Here is an 18,862-nt window from a genome sequence, read left to right on the forward strand (position 1 = left end):
GCGAACGTATCAAAATAACGTCGAACACGAAAGACACACGAATCGTTCCACGTGAAATCGTGCCGCGCACGTGTCCGCAACGGGCAAAAGGCGCTGAGCGAAAAATCCGTTCCGATTGCACCGTAGACTCTGGAGCCTTGGGTCGACAGGGGGGGGGGCGGGGAGGGACACGCGCGGACAATTACAGAGCCCCCGGCGCTGGACACGATTTTACAATAACTCAATTCATTTCCGAGCCACGGTAAGAAACGGGCCGGCAAATAAAAAAAAAACTGGGCCTCGATATAGTTATTGCGGAGACCTGGTGGCCGCGTGTGCACGTGAACAGGTCAGTCCGGTCGCGAGCGATCCGTGGAAAGACGGAAGGTAGAAGAGGCGCGGGGCCAGGAAAAGGGGAAGAAGGTAAGGTAAAAACGGAACATAGCGACCCGAGGTGGAATCAGGTGGGAATCGGTGGGAAAAGGATCGAACTCGGTGCAGTCTCTTGGCTCGAGTGTAACAGCGAAGGCGCATGACATGAGCGACGTAGGGTGGGGTGGAAGGGGAACAAACAAGACCCAATCGAGACGGAGAAGGAGAATGGAAGAGTGTAGAGGTCGGGTTCACAATAATCGAACGGTCCCCGTAGTGCAACACGACGGTGTTTGCAAAAGTGTCGATATCTAATCGGCGAAATGCTCGTTCGCAAAAGTAAACCCGAGAAACAGGGTGGAGCACATCGGTCAGGCATGCACCGTCTCGCTTTCGTCGTCTTGCCGTTTCACGTTCGGCGCTTGTCGCCCGTTCGTATGGGAGCGGACGGGTTCTCTCTGCACCGGGAAGATTCTCTCCGCGGGAATACCTGCCAGTGCACGCACCGTTCGTTCGTTGGTCCGCTCGTTCTGTGTTCGTTGGTTCGTTCGTTGGACCCGGTTCGCTCCTACGGTTTACATATATACACACGACAGGACCGTCTTCTCACTCTCTCTCCTTCTTTCTCTCGATACGTACGCACCTCAACGCGAACGATCGAGAGCGCGCGCGATCGTTCACGCACACCGGCGGCGGGGGCCCAAGAGCGTTCGCGTGCGCTACACACCACACCACACTGGGTATTGTATAATGCAGCCATTGATAGCCGTCCTCTCTTTCACGCACGCGATCTGTTGCAGTCGCTGCAACCCGTGTCCGGTGACAGCGTCCAGTGTCCAGTCTCCCTCCCGGTGAGTGTCCACAAGATTTATTTTCCCATGCGATATACAGGGTGGCACCGTGAAATTTCGATCCCGATCCGGCGACACGGTTATCCCGTTGAAACTGTCTTACCCGCGAAATGAAACTTGGGAAGTGTACGTGGTGACAAGCCACCGAATAGACGCGAGAATTTGTCGTCGATTTATGGTTTACACCGAGTTTGAAAGTTTATATAGCCGGTACGTGTGCGTGTGTGTGTGTGTATTGGATCTCGTGAGAAGGAGAAGCAGTGCGCTGTGAGTGACGTTGGTGAACAGCTCTTTGCACGGTTCTCCGAACCATCGACCGCATGGATCTCGCTCGGTATGTAAATCGTGGTTCGATTGCTCTAGTTAGCATCTTTGTACGTGATAAGTCCATGCAGTTGCTCAATGATTCTTGGCTGAATTTCAATGGACAGTTCCATATTTTTTAAACGAAGGTTTTATTTGAATTTATATTTATATTGTTTATTAGCTTATGGGAGAATATAGAGAATAGTAGCATTAAATACAGACTATTAATTATTAATGGTAACAAACACTGGATATACGATGTATGTATATACATATTGTGTTATCAGGAGAGATCGGACAAGATGTTCTACAGGAAGCCAGGGTCTGATAACTTAGGAACCTTGAAGATGTTCCGATAACGCATACACGAGAAATTGAAGTTAAAAAATGTTACCATCACGGAAACGGTACTGTGGCTTGAATTTAAAAATGCCTTCTCGATTCTTCTTGCTTGCCAACTACGTTCGATGTCGGAGAATAGTGACGAATACATAATTAACACTTTTTTTCTAATTAAGACGTCTCTTCATTCCTAGAAAAAAGATTTAACAAGAAATCAAAAACACTGGTCACAATCTTTCAAAGCTGAAGGTCCCCTTAAATGTTCGCTCAACAGAAAAATTAGTTAAAAATTCAGATATTACGATATTCTAATATCGAAAGCGTCACGCGGAATACATTCGAAACCCCATGGTGAGAGAGAATAATTCAACGGTAACCAGAGAAACAAAGGTTCGCGGGCGCTTCCGCCATTAATTGCAAGTGCGTCACGTTTCGTCGTTATTCTCCCGATCGCGATCTCGATCCGCGCGCCTGGATCACTTTCCAGCGCTGTCTTTCTCGGAGGCTGCGGTACTTAACGAGCAGATCGCTTTCAGCCTCGACGCGGTCGCGATCAATTTACAAGCGCTCTGTGTGCCACGGGGAACCGTACGAGGCCCCAACGATGCACGCCACGATTCGTTCGAATTTCCCGCGTCGATCGTCTTCGGGCCCCCTCTATTCGCGGCACGACAACCCTCCCGCGTTCTGTCGTTAGCCCCTCCGCGAACGGGAAACCGCGATTCGACGAAATTACGTAAACCGAATCGAATTACCAACGGCGATTCGTTCGTCATGCCCCACAATTCGCGGGCTCCGTGAATTATTTCAGTTTCGAGCGCGATTTACGCATTCCCGGTATCGTGACTTAACTATGTCAACGAAAGATAGCGAGCTCTGGTGGAACGATTGGCAATCGTAAAGCTCCGCGAACGTAGAACTATTCGTATTAGCCTTTTCGTTTACAGCCTCGCGTTATAAAGACGCTTCTTAACGCTGTTTACGAGCCGTTTCTATGCGCGATTATTATAGAAACTCAGCTCGCCTATAACTCTATTCTAGGAGAATGTGGCACGATGGCTGGGAAATAATCTCGATTCGCCTCTGGAATCAACTTCGCAAACCGATTTAAGAGCATTCGTAGAGACGCATCCCCCATTGATTCATTAATTTCGCTCGAAGGATGAAACTGAAACATGCGAGGATACATAAAGAAACTGAGATATTATGCTGCATCTTACACAATCCGTGAGTCACTGTTCCTGTTTGGCCCAACGACGCTAATTAAATTATGATCAAGTCACGAATGAGAACTATTTCTTTTCCAAGGATCTGTTGGATGAACAATTTACTATTCTTTATACACAAAGATTGTTTATTAAACTTCTTCCTTTTGTGACTCATGGATCTTAATATTTTTCATTTAAATTCACCAAATTGTAGAAATCTATCACCTTGTGGTAAGAATACTGCCTACTCCTCGAAAACTCTAAACTACGAGGCTCTGATTTTTCTTAATATTTGGAATAGCAAGAAATTTTCAGATATAAGAATCTCTGATTATATATATATCAGCAGATCCTATGTCTGCAAGCCTTTGCCACCAAATTTCTAGGTATCCATCCTACAATTCCTCTCACAATCCGCGCAATATTTATAATATAAAAAAAAACCTTGAGCTCACGCAGAGAATGGTCCGGGTTCCTCGCGGAACGCAAGCCGCGATATTGCCTGAACGAGAGGAACGTTCTCTCTCTCTCTCTCTCTCTCTCTCCATCAGAAGTGTCATGACAAAATAGAAGCAGCTAAAAATAATTCCGTCCAGAACGATATCCCGAATAAAAGATGAAATACGGGGATCATCGACGAGGATAATAGAGGGGCGGTCGAGGAACGCCTCTGTTTTCGCGCCAGGCCTCCACTCGGGTTTTATTCGATATTTTTGAAATACTGGCTCGCGTCACACGCGACGACCGTGCACGGTGACCGGATGTCTTAATGACGTACCGACAAAAGCACGCGCCTTCATTTCTCTCCCTTTCCTTTCTTCCCGCGCGCACCAAAGGATTTTTTTTTCGATATAACTCTCGATTCCCGCCGCGACGGGTTCGTTGCACGGGATCGCGCGTCAAATATTCGACACAGTAGTCTACGTTCTGGATACCGTCGAACAGATGAATTTTATTTCGTCGGACAGACTAAATTCCTGATCATTTTGAGTGACTTGGAAATTTCTTAAATCCCTTGCCAAGTTTCGAAGAATGTCCGACTATTATCTCAAGCCCTTACTTAACATGTTCATCGCGGAGCCTATTTCAGCTGACTTTCAGTTCTAGCCGATTGTGTTATTTAATATTTGAATTTGCATTCCATGACGGTCATCGCTGATCAGACGGAGCGGTGAAAGTGTTAAAATAGAAATTATAGTAAAACTCATGGATTCAGACTTAGTTGTTCATTATAATTACTGAGGATAGATAGCGTTCATTGTCTATAGCAGGGTTTCGGTAAAAGATTATTTTTATATATTTCTTTTTAAATAATTTAATTTATTCTTTACTGTTCTGTAAAAGTTTCAGGATTTGTGATGTGTTCGGTCGTAGGAATAGTTTGGAATAATATCCTTCAATCTCCTTAAATGGACGTGACGCCGTGCTCGGGAGACCGCGCCACGGAAATGAAATTATCGTCGCCAGAAAAGTTGAATTATCGGGACCACACTTTTCCCCGAGTTTACGATCGGTTTATGATCCCCCTCCACCCCCTGTTCTCTGCTCGAGGCACAAAAATACGCGGTCCCGATGCTCCCGCGACAACAACGCCGGCCGATCGAACCCGTTCGTCATCGTTTCGTTTTATTAGCGTTCCTCGCCCCGGCAGTTTACGTCCGCGCGTCCCGTCCGGCTTCAAAGCGTTTTTATGAAGCGCCGCGACGACGGCAAAACACACCACCGAGAGCAGATTACAGGGGACATGGATCTGTTCCCCGTGCTCGTGGTCCATTTGCTTGCGAGAATTCACAAAATTATGAGTGACAAACCACCGTCAGCGAGGGAAAAATATATATATATATATAAAACAAAGAGAAAAAAAAAGAAACCTAACATCTTTTGTCGGGGTTTATGGCGAGCAGAATAATTTCTTTACCCTCGTCTCGCGATGTCGCAGCGATACGACGCAGTAGTCGCGAATCGCTCCGAATTTAACCCTGTCTTCCCCTGTATCTGTCGTGTCTTCTCTCTTTGTCCCCGAAAAAACCGGGCGGAACTGCCGAGCGTGCAAAATCTTCGGTGCACTCGTCTGCGCAGTCCGATCATCGCAGCGATTGTTTGCCCAGAGGAGAACCAGATAAGATTAAGGGAAAACAGAACCTTTCCCATCGTCAAAAATTTTCTACCATCTACGTGACCGTTCGAGAATCGCCTTTTATCGGGGACCTGCCCCTTCCCCCCGATGGTTTCTCGCCTTCGAGACGATGTATATATGTGATACGGCGTTTTATCGACAAACAGAGTACATCGACGACCGCGAGAATGATTGTACATCGCGTGCACAGGCGACGCTGTTTACACGGTGTTCCATAGAACCGCGACGATTCGCATTACATCATCGCCTTTCGACGGATTATATACTTCCTATGGGTGGGGCACACACACGCACTGGGTACATTCAAATTGCAACGACAAATATACACCGAGAGATTCCCGCGACGTTTCTTCTTCTTTCGCGACTAGGATTTTGCACACACCTCGTTCGTGGGTGCTCTGGCCCCCGTGGACAAATATACACGGGGCACGCTAATAGAGTTACGCGACGGTGATGAAACACGTGCGTGGTCTACGGTTTGGCAGAATTTTTCCGGGAACCTAGAATTAACGATTACGTCTTTCGGGGGTTTCGTAACCGGGTGTTTGTGGTCGTGATACGCGACCTTGCATAGAAGACGGAACAGGTGACAAATTATGTATCTTGAAATCGTTGGAACATTTGTAAACGAGGATGGATAACATTTACATGTATTTTCTATCGATTTTACGAAGTTGGAAATTTCTCTTAACTCTTGGCCATAGACGACTCGTTTCGAAGATGAATAATTCGTCAAGAACTATTGTAATATTTTTAATGACCAACTAAATGCTATTTATCGTTACAGTTTTAGAAATACAGTATATCCTCGATGAGTGTTCGAAGGCTCCTCCTCACTGAACATTAAATATTTTATGAACTAATGCGGCGGAAAAAAAATATTGCGCCAGGTTCAGGTGGGGAGGATTAAAGCAACCGATATCCACAAACGTTAAAATCTCCCGCCTATCTAATTCAAAGATTTCAATTTATGTGGAACTCGCCGGTTCGTTGGTTATTGCTTCTCTCGGTAGTCTCTCTCTCGTCTCGGCGGCCGGGCCGCCCGAGCAAGAGAAGCCGATCGTGAATCTGTCGTTGACACCAACGGCCCAGAGCCAGCCGGGCTTGACAAAAAAAGTAGGCAGGCATAATCGTAAAGTGCGAATGTTATTCTCTGGACGATGAGCAGGGAACCCTGGTAGAAGAAAGAACGAGGGGACACAGCGCTCGCATCACTTATACACACATGTATGCATATTTTTCTGATCTTTCTCCCGCGTGTGCTCGTATAATGGTACGAAATCTCCGCTCTCGGAAGAATTCGTAGCGGAGACAACATTTTTTTAACGGGTTCCGCCGGCCGAATTAGGGACGGTTCAATGATCCCGCGAAACGATATAATTGCGTCATTAGCAAATTTCGGGACTTGTCGCGGACATCGGCGAAACCGGTCCCGCGCGCGGGAGAAAAAAATACGACGAAAGACACACACGATGAAAGATGAGGATCCTCTTGATGATCGTGAACTGGCTGGGGATGAAAGCTACGCATTTAAATCTCTCACGGCTCTTCAATCGACGCTGATACCGCTCGTTCTATCCTTTTGTTTCGCGGATATTGCTCGTAGGAATTCGAACGAAGGATCAGCCGGCCACCCTTCGATTTACGTGAACGCTGGTTTCTGTCGAGCATGCCAATCGGATGAACGATCGTCGAAGAGGGACAGACATCGAGGGGTTAGGGGGAGGAGAGAAATTCGGTGGCTCGAAACCGTACAAGCGGATTATACGTTTTCCTTCGTATTAAAATACGGCAGGTCTCAAAGGGAAAATAATGTCTCCCTGATTACTCGCTTCGGTTCAACTCCAAACCATCCCCCGTCCCGCACGTCCGTCGCTACCTTCGCTCCATTCTCCGTTCTCTCTTCTAACCCCCTTCATCCCCCTGGTTTCCAGGTCCCTCTTTCTCTGCCTCGCCCTCGCCACCGTTGTGTCTCCCTGTTGACGACCTCTCCCCCTCCCGGATCCCGCCTACCGCTTCTTCCGCCAAAACGGGGATTAAAATGATGTTTGCGTGAAAGCCAAAAGCATTACCGACTTTATCTTCTGAAGTGCGCCGTATTACTCTCCCTTTTATCTGTCCTCGCTTCCATAATATTTGTTTTCTTAATTTCCGAGGGCGGACCTGACTGGTACGGAATTTCTTTTTTTCCCTTTTTCTCCGTCCCTTCTTTCTGGAAGATTCAGACGATGGAATTTTTAATAATGTTTTTTTCTTTTTACTTTTTAATTATTGTGTCCCGACTCGCTTCTCCTCTTCCGAACTACTCGCCAATGAACGCTGCAGAAATATAGTGGAGGTTTAAAGAGTGAGATTCAGGAGTCAGTGGTCGGATTATTTTGTATCGTTTCGATAAACAAAACGAGGAATTCAAATTATGTACAGAATTTTATTATCCGTAGACACACGGTCGGGAAAGTTCGACAGAGAACCCCCCGTCTATCTTCATCGGGGGCCGCGTAATGAAGTTGTAAAATGTTGAAATCAACGTAACGAGCCCCGTCGACCGGGGAGAAACATTGCGGACGATTGCAACAAAAATACCGGGGAACAAGAGTTTCTTCTTTTCATCGGGGGGATGGAGGGGACAGTCGACTTTAGAAAGTGGCATTTCGCATTCACCGATGAACCGGTTTATCATAATTGGCCCGGCCAGGCCAATAACCGAGTCATTATTCCCGATATTTTTGCAACGTTTCTGTAACCCGTTAAACATCGAACAGCCCGGTAGTCGTCACGGTAAAATTTATACAAACCAGGTTGTAATTTATAACAGGATTCGAGAATAAGACTGTCTCTCGTAAAAAAATTGTATCGAACGCGTGATATTCCCATTTGTTAACGTAAACGGTTTCCTCCAGAACCAGAAATTACGATCGATTTATCAAATTTTATTATACGAACAGATACAAAATATCATGCAATAATTGTGTGAAACCTTCTTTTTGACGACAGAACTCTCGATATATTCTTCTTGTTTCTTGAGAGAAAATTGGATCCGAAATCAGTGACCGAAAATAGGAGAACGCGCATAATTTTTGTATAGGGGGTTGATCGAATTCAGGTTTGGAAGGGGGGAGGGGACGAAGACCGTTGGCGAGACCGGTCGTTCATAATATATGGGAGTCGCGCGTGCGATCATAAAATTCTCCGATTGCAAAATTGATGCGGCTTATGTTACTTCCTCTTCCTTTATCCCCCTGGTGTCTCTCTTGTATCTCTCCGTTCGACGGGGGTGTTCTGGCTTGGTGTTTCATCCCGTTTCCTCGTCTACGGTCGAGGCTACGGCGGCTGGTCTCGCGGGTCCCCCGGCTCGTTTTACTGTAAAGCAACTCCTCATATTGTACAGGGACGCGTAATTCATTTTTTACCGGACTCGGCTCAATTATTTATAAATTGCTGCTCCCTCGGGGAGGACAGAGGCAACCTGTCGTCCCTCTACCCCGAAGCCCCGCATCATCCCTCCCCACGATATAGAGCTCTCTCGCAGTTCTCTGATGGCACTGCTTCTCTTGGCGTGGAATAAAAAGGAGAGTGGCCCGGGAACGAGAGAAAAAGAGGGACAGTGGTGAACGATGGAAGGCGGGGTGGGGGCGGGGGCTGAAGGAGGGGGAGGGAAGAGTACTTCACGAGAGCGAAACGTGCACTCCCGAGTACGAACCACTTTGGACGATCGAACCAGAGGTACAATTTACCGGTTTGCCTCGCTCTGTTTATTTTGTTACCGTGCTAATGGAATGGTTACGATTCCGAACGAAGCAGTTCCCTTTTCCCGACGATAAGACGAATTATAAAGATTGTCCGGGGAATAAAATTTGACGGGCTGGCTAATGGCGATTCTTCTCGGGGCTCGTAGAGAACGTCAATTAGGGGAAGATGGTTGAATAATAATTATTGGACCGGGCTAATAGCTGGTATTATTTGTTCTGTATATTGCAGTTCGATCGTGGATATTGTTTAAATGAATCGTTTCAGGTGCGTTGAGGGATTTCCATCGGAACGATGATTTGCAAAACGATAAAAGTGAAACGCCCTCGGGTATTATAGTATGTATTGAATAGATTCACTGTAAGTGGTATGTAGGTGATAATAGAACACAACATTTTAGAGAGGCGTTTATCGTGTTCGATAACGTCGCTTGTAAATTCTGTTTAATGGCAAAGGGTGTGGGACAGAATAAAGGACTATGACATGTGCAAACTTCTTTATGCCTTGGTATTACGCTGAAACTATCGAGACCTTATCCCAGTAAAATTTCATTAGGTACTTTTAAAGTAGTCGATATAACCGTTCAGCTATTTAGAATGACTTTGTGGCACGTACCACAGAATCTGTAATATAAAGACAAATTCCACAAAGCGAATTATGTAAAAGGAAAGTGACGTTCCAAATGACTCGACGAAGTCGTAAAAAGAGGAAAATGTTACTGTACAAATGCTATCTGTACAGATCGATTCGACCATAATAATCCTGTCTTATATATCAGACTTTGTCGATTATTCTACAATTCAAAAAAACAAATGTAAGAAATCGAAGATGAGCAATAACGAAAAATCTAATCTCGTCGCAAAATAAATGATAGGCGGAATCCCAGAGGCGCAGTAGCGCGTGATCTTTTACAGAGAGGCAGGATTTCATGATCGCGCGTAATTCGCGATCTTAATGACGCCGCGCTCTACATAAATTTACATGTAATTGGAGGCTTTTTCGTGGCACGGAAATTCAAGTCTGCTGCGCGTAGCGCCAGCACCATCGAGACGTCCCCTCTCTCGTTTTGCTGCCGTTTCGCTGCCGCATCTTTGAGAAATTAAAAATTTCGAAATATTCCACCGCAGCTCGGAAACGATAACCGGCTATCTGCTGATTTTACCTCGCGCGATAATATCCGCGGACTCGTTTAATTGCATCGGCGTTCGCGAGTCGTTTTACAACGTTCACCATGTGTGTAAGGGGTGGTTCTCGCGTAAGGGTTAAAACGTCAGGCCGTGAATCTAAAAGTAGAAATAATAATTTCGTATTTATTAAGAATTAGAAAATGTTACCAAGGATTTACTATTCCCTCTTTTGTATGCATACCACCCTAAAAAATAAAAAAAATCTAGAATAGTGGCTGAATTGCAATTCAATTATTAAAAGGGGTGAGAAACACTATAGAATTCCGCCACACTGTTTTCCATAATTTTAAATTCTCTATATTTTTTCCGAACTTCCTGGAATCCCATAGTGACAGCAATTTTTCAGATGTCAAATATTATTTCGAACACATGGTTCAAGGTGGGAGACTGTGCAACGATCCGTCTTAAAATTTCTCATAATTCAGGTGCGAACTACCGGACAACTAACGGTCGTATAATTTTTCTTGTTCTCGTTTGAAGTATTTCTGACCCCGTCTGATTCTTGAAGCATCGACGCGTAATTACGAATCACCCTGTACACTACAGAGGGCCCAGAGCTTACGGGGGTGTGAATGAGATTTAACGAGAAAAAAAATAAGGTTCCTTGCCGCGGCAGACCCTTTGCCGGGCGATTATGCCCCGAGTTGCTGGCGCGCGAACCTAAGTAACCAGCCGGGTGAACACGCGGGATACGCGATAATCCCGCGTAGCCATCGCATCTTAATGAGACTTCTAATGCGCTCTCAATTTATGTAATTTCAGTCACTTCTAGCCCCTTCCACCGCGCTCCCCGTTGTACAACACGTTAGAGATTACAATTTTCTTTGGCCGACTCGTTCGATATAATTAAGTTGCAAGCGTGCGCGAATTTAGATTTCTCGCCTGGATTCTTATCTCGCGAGTATACCTGTACAGGGGCGTTCATTAGGCGTTCCGGCCTGTTGGGACGAGTGCCGCTGATGAAAACGATTATGAACTTTTGGGCTGCCGGGTGTGCTCCTTTTGGGACATCGAGAAAACTCGAAATTCAGCGCACTACATACGTTATGTACACTACCAAACAAAAGTATGGAACCAGGTTAGTCAAGGATTCGTATATAGGAATCGAGCGGTTAAGGGATAAAATTATTTATTGTTGAAAGCATACAATTTATAAAAAAATTAAACTTCTTGCATGCTTTCCCGTTTTCTACAAATCGATAGGTATACCGTTTCCAGAAACATTTTGAATATTTCGTACCAATACCTATGTTAGAGTGAGAACGCAAATACTTTACCTCGCCTTCTTCTCGCGGTCGAGCAATACAAGTATTTCTTTTTGATACGAGTTAATAATGTCTCAATAAGAAATACTATTTAAGTATATTGAAAATGTTGCTTCCATTTCTGACCTTATACGACCTTCACACATGCTTTCATATGATATAAAAAAATATATACCATTCCGTTGAAAAAATTGAAGGTCACCCTCGTTTCTAAAAAAAATAGTGCAAACATAAAAAAATTACAGTAATAGCGCGAACACCCTGTATATTCGTCGTGTCCGATCGAACCTGTTTCCTCTTTTGTCTATCCCTCGTCTAAGATCGCAATCGAGACGAGATGCTCGACGGTGGTACGATAATACATCGGGGGCAACGTCGGAGAGCATCAGTTTGTTTGATGCCCCGGGATCGTCGTGACAAGGGCGACGTTACTTTGACTACTCCCCTGAGAACAAAATCTCCCTTTCCGCTTCCACGGTTGTCCCTCCCTTCTCGCCGGGTGTTTCTCTCTTCTTCGCCCATCCATCCACGTTCCTTCTCCCCTTTGAGTCGGCCCGCCGATACGCGGCCTTGTTTGCAAATTGCGCAAAGGACCGCCCACCTTATATTTTTAAGGGAACCATATGCTTTTTAATTAATCCTCTCGCTCGCTCTGCGTCCCTTTTTCGCCCGGATGGTTCATGGTAACCGCGTGCACACACTAATATACACGCATACGATATCTCCGCCACACGGCATCTTCTGGCAGCTATAGACAACGCATAATTTAACGGACGGCTGTGTTCTTCGCCATGAAAATAGAATGTCTTCCAAACATATTTCTCCAACTCGTATCTCTTTATTTCTTGATAAATTAACCACTATAGTCCAATGAGACGAGTCAGTATAAAAATAACCAAAACATCCGCGTGCTCAACCCAGCTATTCGATGTCAACTGTCTCTGTCCCTGTTCAATCTAAAAATGGTCATCACCTCCCTCGGTTACTGACTCGACTCGTTGGATGAAGTACAGTTCACATTTTCTATCCCATTCACTTCAACGAAACTGCCAATGAATTCTATACTTTCACAAAGTGTTCGATTAGGACCATTCGTACGCTACGGTTAATTCCGCGATCAAAGGACGTGTGTCCACGTTGGACCAGCCGCGTATCCCGTTTCGTTCCGCGGTCTCTACCCTTCAAACAACCTTGATATTAACCAGTTGTGGAGAGGCCATTGTCGACCGGGGACTATGGACATTGTGCTCTTTGAGCATGCCACAAAGAGGCGCAGCTCGCACGCTCGGTGTGCGTGCGGCATTCAGCGAACGGCCCGCTATCCGTGGGCCACGGTGCTCGCGTCGCACACATACTCGCTAGATTGCCGCTAAAAGCGCGGGGTATGGAAGGAGGGGACCACAAGCCAGAGTGTGCCCATTGTGATCAGGCGGTGCCGCCGTCGTTCGAAAACGTAACACCGGAGATTACTCTCCTCGGTCGGCCTCGAGGTGTCCTCGAAACGTAGGGAGGAGGAAGAGTAGGAGGGGGAAGGTGAGGGAAGAGGAGTCGAGAAACGGAGTCGCGCGGAACTAAACGGGACATGGGGGACTAGGAAATCGGGGCCAGCTCAGAGGTACCATTTTTCATACCGCCATCCGCCCACGCTCCACCGAGGGAACCAGAGTCAGAGTCACCGTCACAATGGCCGAGAGACGAAGGAATTTCCTATGGCGGAGATTAATCGGTCACGAGGATTTCGGGGCGGTTGAATTCGAATTCACAGACGTCCGCGTATCGCCTCGGATGGATACCGCGTCGCGGTTGTCTCTTGGAACAGAGAATGGGCTGACGAAAGAAAGGGAGAAAAGAGGAGAAGGTGGAGGAGGCGGAGAGAAGTATCCACGTACGGTCGCACGAAGCTCACCCTAATGCCTTAAGCTCCTTGGCCGGGGAACGCGAGCGCGCATGCGTGCAAGAGACTAATGCATCGCCGGTAGCACAATGCCGTCGTCGTGGCCGCGATGAATGTGAGCATTAAATGATTATAGCCAGGGATTTGTACGAACAAATGGATGACAATGGTAGCGCGTCGAGTCGCGACCGGAGCCGCCGACGCTCGTTCGCCGCCGCCGTCACCGTGGCCTTGGATTCTTCTTCTCTTTTCCGGCTGGCTCTCGATGGCTCTCTCCGGTAATTAAGGGCTGGCCATTGTCTCGGCGGTGATACGTCGAAAGCATGTCCGTGCGTACAAACTGTAACAGTAATTCCCCTTTAACTTGGTAATTTAAGCTCGCCCCTCTTGAGATGTAAATGGGGCAGATTTCGTGGTACAGATTAAGAAGGTGTGTACAGAAACTCCAGGCAATCGTGCCCGAGTGTATCAGAATTGATCGTAATTTCTGAAATACAGTAAACGCTCCTTGAGAGTTTGAAACTCGGGATCGCTGCAAAACTTTCACGATGCACAGCGAATCGTTTCAACACATCACAAATTTATTTTTCGCCCGAAGCTCCGAATCTCGACAACAAAAGAAGGTGGGGTAGGTGGAATAAAGTATGCGCTTGCCAAATTCCATGGCCACCCCCCCCCCCCCCTCCCCCCAATGGTAGGGATAAAATACAAACTCTCACGAGGAACTTCCTATCCAATTCCCATGGAGTATTTACTGTATTACGTATACTGTTACGAACACATACATGTCAAAATTCGCCAGCATTTCGGAATTCCCATGTTTCAAGCCTAGTTCCTTCGAGAAGGTTCCTCATCCAGGTTCCGGGGCTCCCCCGACAATTCGTCGGGAATCGACTCGTCTGTCCCCGAGCGGCTGTTCGGCCACGATGTTCTGTCTCGAATACATCAACGTCTCGGTACATCCGCTATATTGATTGCGAGAACACAAGATACCTAGCCTGAAAGCACGTGCGCGCGCGCGATGGCAGGGAGGTAGCAGAGGCGCGCGGATTCCGCTGTACCATGCAAGCGGAAGCCTACATCGTGATTATCATCATATCTCCGCTAGACATCAAAGACTTATCTTTCTCCCTGTTCGGCTCTCTTTCTCTCCTTCCTCTCCCTTGCCTCCGGTAGATGCCGTTCTTTTTCTCTCTCTCTCTCTCAGTCTCTCTTCCCTCCTCCCCCGCCTTCCTTCCGCCACGTGTTTCTCTCCCTCACGCGTTCCCGTCTTCCTCTTTGCCTTCGGCTGCCCTCTGTTTCCTCAAAGTCGCGTGGCTTTGGCCTTTCGTGAAATGACCATTTGTAAATTACTCCCTTGGTTCTCCGACAGTGATTACGGGCTAGCAGTATCCGCGTATCATGACGTTAATAAAACGGTGCAAAGCTCTTTGAAATATCCAATAATCCGCAAAGAACAATGTTCGATTAATTGAGCAAAATGTCCATCTATTTCCGTGAAATAAAATAGGCAAAAACAGTGATCGATTAGCTCTGCTATAACTACACATGTATATTTAGACTAACCTTAGTCTACCAATTCGAGCAAGTGGATCCCCGATTGTCCGTCCAGACGTTTTATACACACGTCCATCCAGAAACGTTATTTACGAGGTTGCTGCCCGGAATAATAGAACCGACACGGAGAGAATGAGAGGCGGAAGAGCGGCAAAAGAAAATGAAAAATTTGACGCATTGTTCCAAAGACGAGGACGCGACCGTTCTACGGAGTGAATGGCGTCGCGGTCCAGGGAGAGATTGTCTCGTAGACAAACCGGACAGCTTAACAAAGAACACGTGCCCTTCGAATTAAGAAGAACGGAACCGGGAGACGCGCGTGGTGGTGGTTAGCTCGAGGAATCAACCGGAGGACGAGCATAGATCTCACTGGGCTAGACGGAAGGATTCCGGACGGAGGTCGGTAAATTTTCGCGCCCTTTGCGAAATGTAGATGAAGGCATTGTATCGGACGGAGCGTTTTGCCGCGCGGCGCGGCAGCGTCCTTCGTAGCTACCGCGTATTCTTAGCGGCTTAGTCCGTGGAATAACATTATAACGGAGCGAGGGAGACGGAGAAGAATGGGAGAAGAGGAACGACGCGCTGGTAGGAGACAAACACATGTTGCACACTCGTCGTCGTTGGGGAAGCTGTGCTGGGCTCTGGCTTCTTTGCCTCTAGAATCTCTTTCCACCTCCCTCTCTCTCTTTCCTACCCCCAGTTTCCGTCCCTCTCGTAACCTCCCCACCCACTTTACCATCCATTCGTCGCGTCTTTGTCGCTCTAGCCCTCCCCCTGGCACTGTGTGTGTTTCTCTCTTTACAACTCGGTAACGCAAGACTAACAACACAATGGAAGCAACAGCTGCATGATAGATGGTCCCGACCGAGCCGACCGACCGATTCCATCCACGGGTCCGCTGCCTCTTTCTTCGAACGGGAGAGCCGACTTCTTTTACTCCCGCGGACCGGTCGTTATCGTCGCATTTATTCGCGGAAGCAATGAGAAAAGGGACGTGTACACACGCGGCGCCCTGGAATTCGGTCTCCAGCGGCCCGTTGCCAGGGCTCTCCGCGATCAGACTGATGCCTGCGCTGATGGAACGTTTGTTTATCGGCCGAAAAAGAAAAGAGAACCTTCTGGAGCACATCTGGGAAAGGGCGTTCTCCACTGGCTAAGGGACCCTGACTCTGCTGTGTCACTGATTGCGTGTCATGCATCCACTCGCTGAATATGTCGAATTCAGAATACGATTTCCTGCAGGAGGCAAGAATTGTTAGCTGGTAACGACGGTTTCCATGTGGAAAATTGTTACTGTTAAATCTTCTTTTTTGCTCTTGAGGTGTTCAATGTTACATTGTTGGCTTGGTTATTAGCGACTCTTTAGATTCGGTTATATTTCTTGGTACAGTTTGGTGTCCTTTAGGCAGTTTGAAGATGTCTGTTATGTGGTCCCGTGACGTTAAGACTGAAGTATAGTTTATGTTTCGCTCTTCGATTTCTCCGTGTTTTTCACAGATGATAGGTGCTTGATTGTCAGCACTTGATTACACAGATTACAAACGAGTGGTTCCGTTTTCCCGAGTAGGTGTGGACCATGCGTTACATTGCTGAGTCCTGTTTCTGAGCCTTACCATAATTACTCTCTATTTCCTAGTCATGTTGCGTGCGGACATTTCTTGAAAGAACTTCTGTACACTGTCATCGGTTTCTCTTTTTCTTGTGGTCCATAGTTAAATCTTACTCACCCATTGACAGAAGAAATTCAGCTTTACTCGATACTCGAAGTATGCACCTCCACTTTGGGACATATATCACGTCGATGTTTCTTTCATCGGGATAACAAGTCCGCTAATCTCTGCCCGACAGTACCATGTGGGACTCGACAACAGGTTCTACTATCGCCACACGAAAAATTCGTCAATGGTATCGCGTTCGTTTCCGGCAGTGTCGCCTGAACCGACCAGAGAAGAAGAATGGTCGAAGAGTTTTCGAGAGGCGCGGACAGGGGAGGGGAGCACACGGTGGAAGAGAGACCAATCGAGAGCCGGGCGAGTTGGCAGTATTATACGGAAGGAGATACTACCGGGAGTCCGCTATCGTGGGCAATAAATTGCTCTGTTCTTTTTTCTCATCCCTTGGGCTACTTTTTGCCCCCGTTGTTCGTAACATCGTCGTCAGCGCGTCCACGCATACACACTGAAAGACCAGGCTCTGCGTCTCTCACACGTTTCCAGAGAAGCATATGTGTGTGTGTGTGTGTATGTACCGTGTACACCCATCGGCGACGTGTCCAGCAACGGGCTGCCTCGTCCGGCCTAAGAAGATACAACGGGAAGCACAATAAACGCCGATGACTCGCGGCGAGTATGCGCGCGTACGCAAGAAGTGCGTCCTGCTTTCACGACAATCCAATGCGGGCACGAGAAAGTAGTCGGGTCCATCCGCCTTTATACATACCAATGGAATAGAAAGCCGAGATAAGTTTTATAGTCGATCGAAATCGTAAAACGGGCCCGGACAACGGAGCTTTTAACGAGGCCCGGTGTGTCGATGCGCCCGACGGTACTACTCCGATTCCCATGCGCCCGTAGGGGATCACCTCGAGAAAGGGGAACTGTTTTCGGTGACTGACGTTCACGGGAATCCCAATGGGGTCTGAACATTCCTACGGAACAGTTCGAATTTATCGATGGAAATATCGTTTTGTAATCTGGGAAAGAATGGAACACAGACACTGTGCCCAGGAGGTGACATTGGAACCCTGAATGTAATTTGGGACTCGAGACACCGAGGACGAGGACAGCCTGTATTTGGGTCATTCGGACGATTACTCTTCCGTAAGCGTACACTTGATCGACCACGGAAGTGGAAAGAAACTGTGCATGAACACGCATCGACTCTGTTACCGAAGAATCTTCAAGATTCGAAAATGGGACGAATGTATCCTTCTATAAAAAAAAGTTACTTTGATTTCTCGAATAATTATTCCATCGGAAGATAAACCCAGAAGCCGAGTAATATTCCAGATGCTTAAGAAATGTCATAAAAACCAACGGAAGTCGCGTCTAGAAGATCAGTTCGCTCGATCGATCGAACTGTTCGAACGATCAATGGATTCTTTAAGACGCACCATTCGAAACTAACATCTGCGTATGAGACGTCCTTACATAAAGACGTTTCGCTGACTCTTGATAAATTGTCGTTTCGATGATAAGGTACGATTAGCGTCCGTCGAAGACCCCGGAGGAATTCTTTCTCGCGAGCCGCGGTTGGTCAACGGGTCGCACGCTTTCATCGAATCGATGCCGTGCAACCGCTCGTTTGCATATGTATAGATAATACGTATTTTCTGGCGGAACGTGCTGAATGCTTTCGCGCACGGGATTGTTGGATCCCCGTTTCCGGTGATTTCACCGCGTTGCGCACGGGGATTCAAGCCCATCAACGACTTAATTTTTACATGAGCGTCCCTGCTTGTTTTCACGCGCGCCCGCGGAATCGTACGAATTATAGAAAGCGCACTTTCAAGAGAGAGAGAGAGTACGTGCGCGAGGAAATTCATTCTCAAACGGTCGTTTTCACGCAGGAAAATCTCTCCTTTCGTTGCGGACAGTTCGAGCAGCATACCGCAGAACACGTGAATTGGACGGTAAACTAATTATTCACCTTCTCTAAAGATCTAGAAACTCTAGTAGAAAGAAACCATTATGGTGCTCCATTAAATGGATTGCGAATCATAAATCTGGTCCTCGGAGCCAGAGTCTATTGAGTTACACTTTTCAAACAGAGAAGAGCAAATAAAAGGTACAAAACTTTGGAATCGTTCGGTTAGAATTCAATGAGGAACAATCGCTACTTTCGAACTATTGAATGGACTTGAAACAAGTCTCGATGTGTAGAAGTGGAGAACGTTGCATTAAGTCCCTTATATGTGATCAATTTTACACTATGTATCATTTTTCCATTGTTATATTAAAAAATAAACTACATAGAATGAAATAATTTTTATCATTGATAAGAGGAACATGTAAAATG

The 18,862-nt window shown here is 46.8% G+C and overlaps 1 protein-coding gene across 2 annotated transcripts in view; it reads left to right on the top strand.

The window, feature by feature from the left end:
- Window positions 1-18,862, top strand: part of LOC107195105 (transcription factor SOX-5) — a 184,079-nt gene that overhangs the window by 56,651 nt on the left and 108,566 nt on the right. The gene's annotated exons all lie outside the window — the stretch shown is intronic.

The sequence above is a fragment of the Dufourea novaeangliae genome, unplaced genomic scaffold, assembly GCF_001272555.1.
Source record: "Dufourea novaeangliae isolate 0120121106 unplaced genomic scaffold, ASM127255v1 scaffold49, whole genome shotgun sequence".
Taxonomy (NCBI): Eukaryota; Metazoa; Arthropoda; class Insecta; order Hymenoptera; family Halictidae; genus Dufourea; species Dufourea novaeangliae.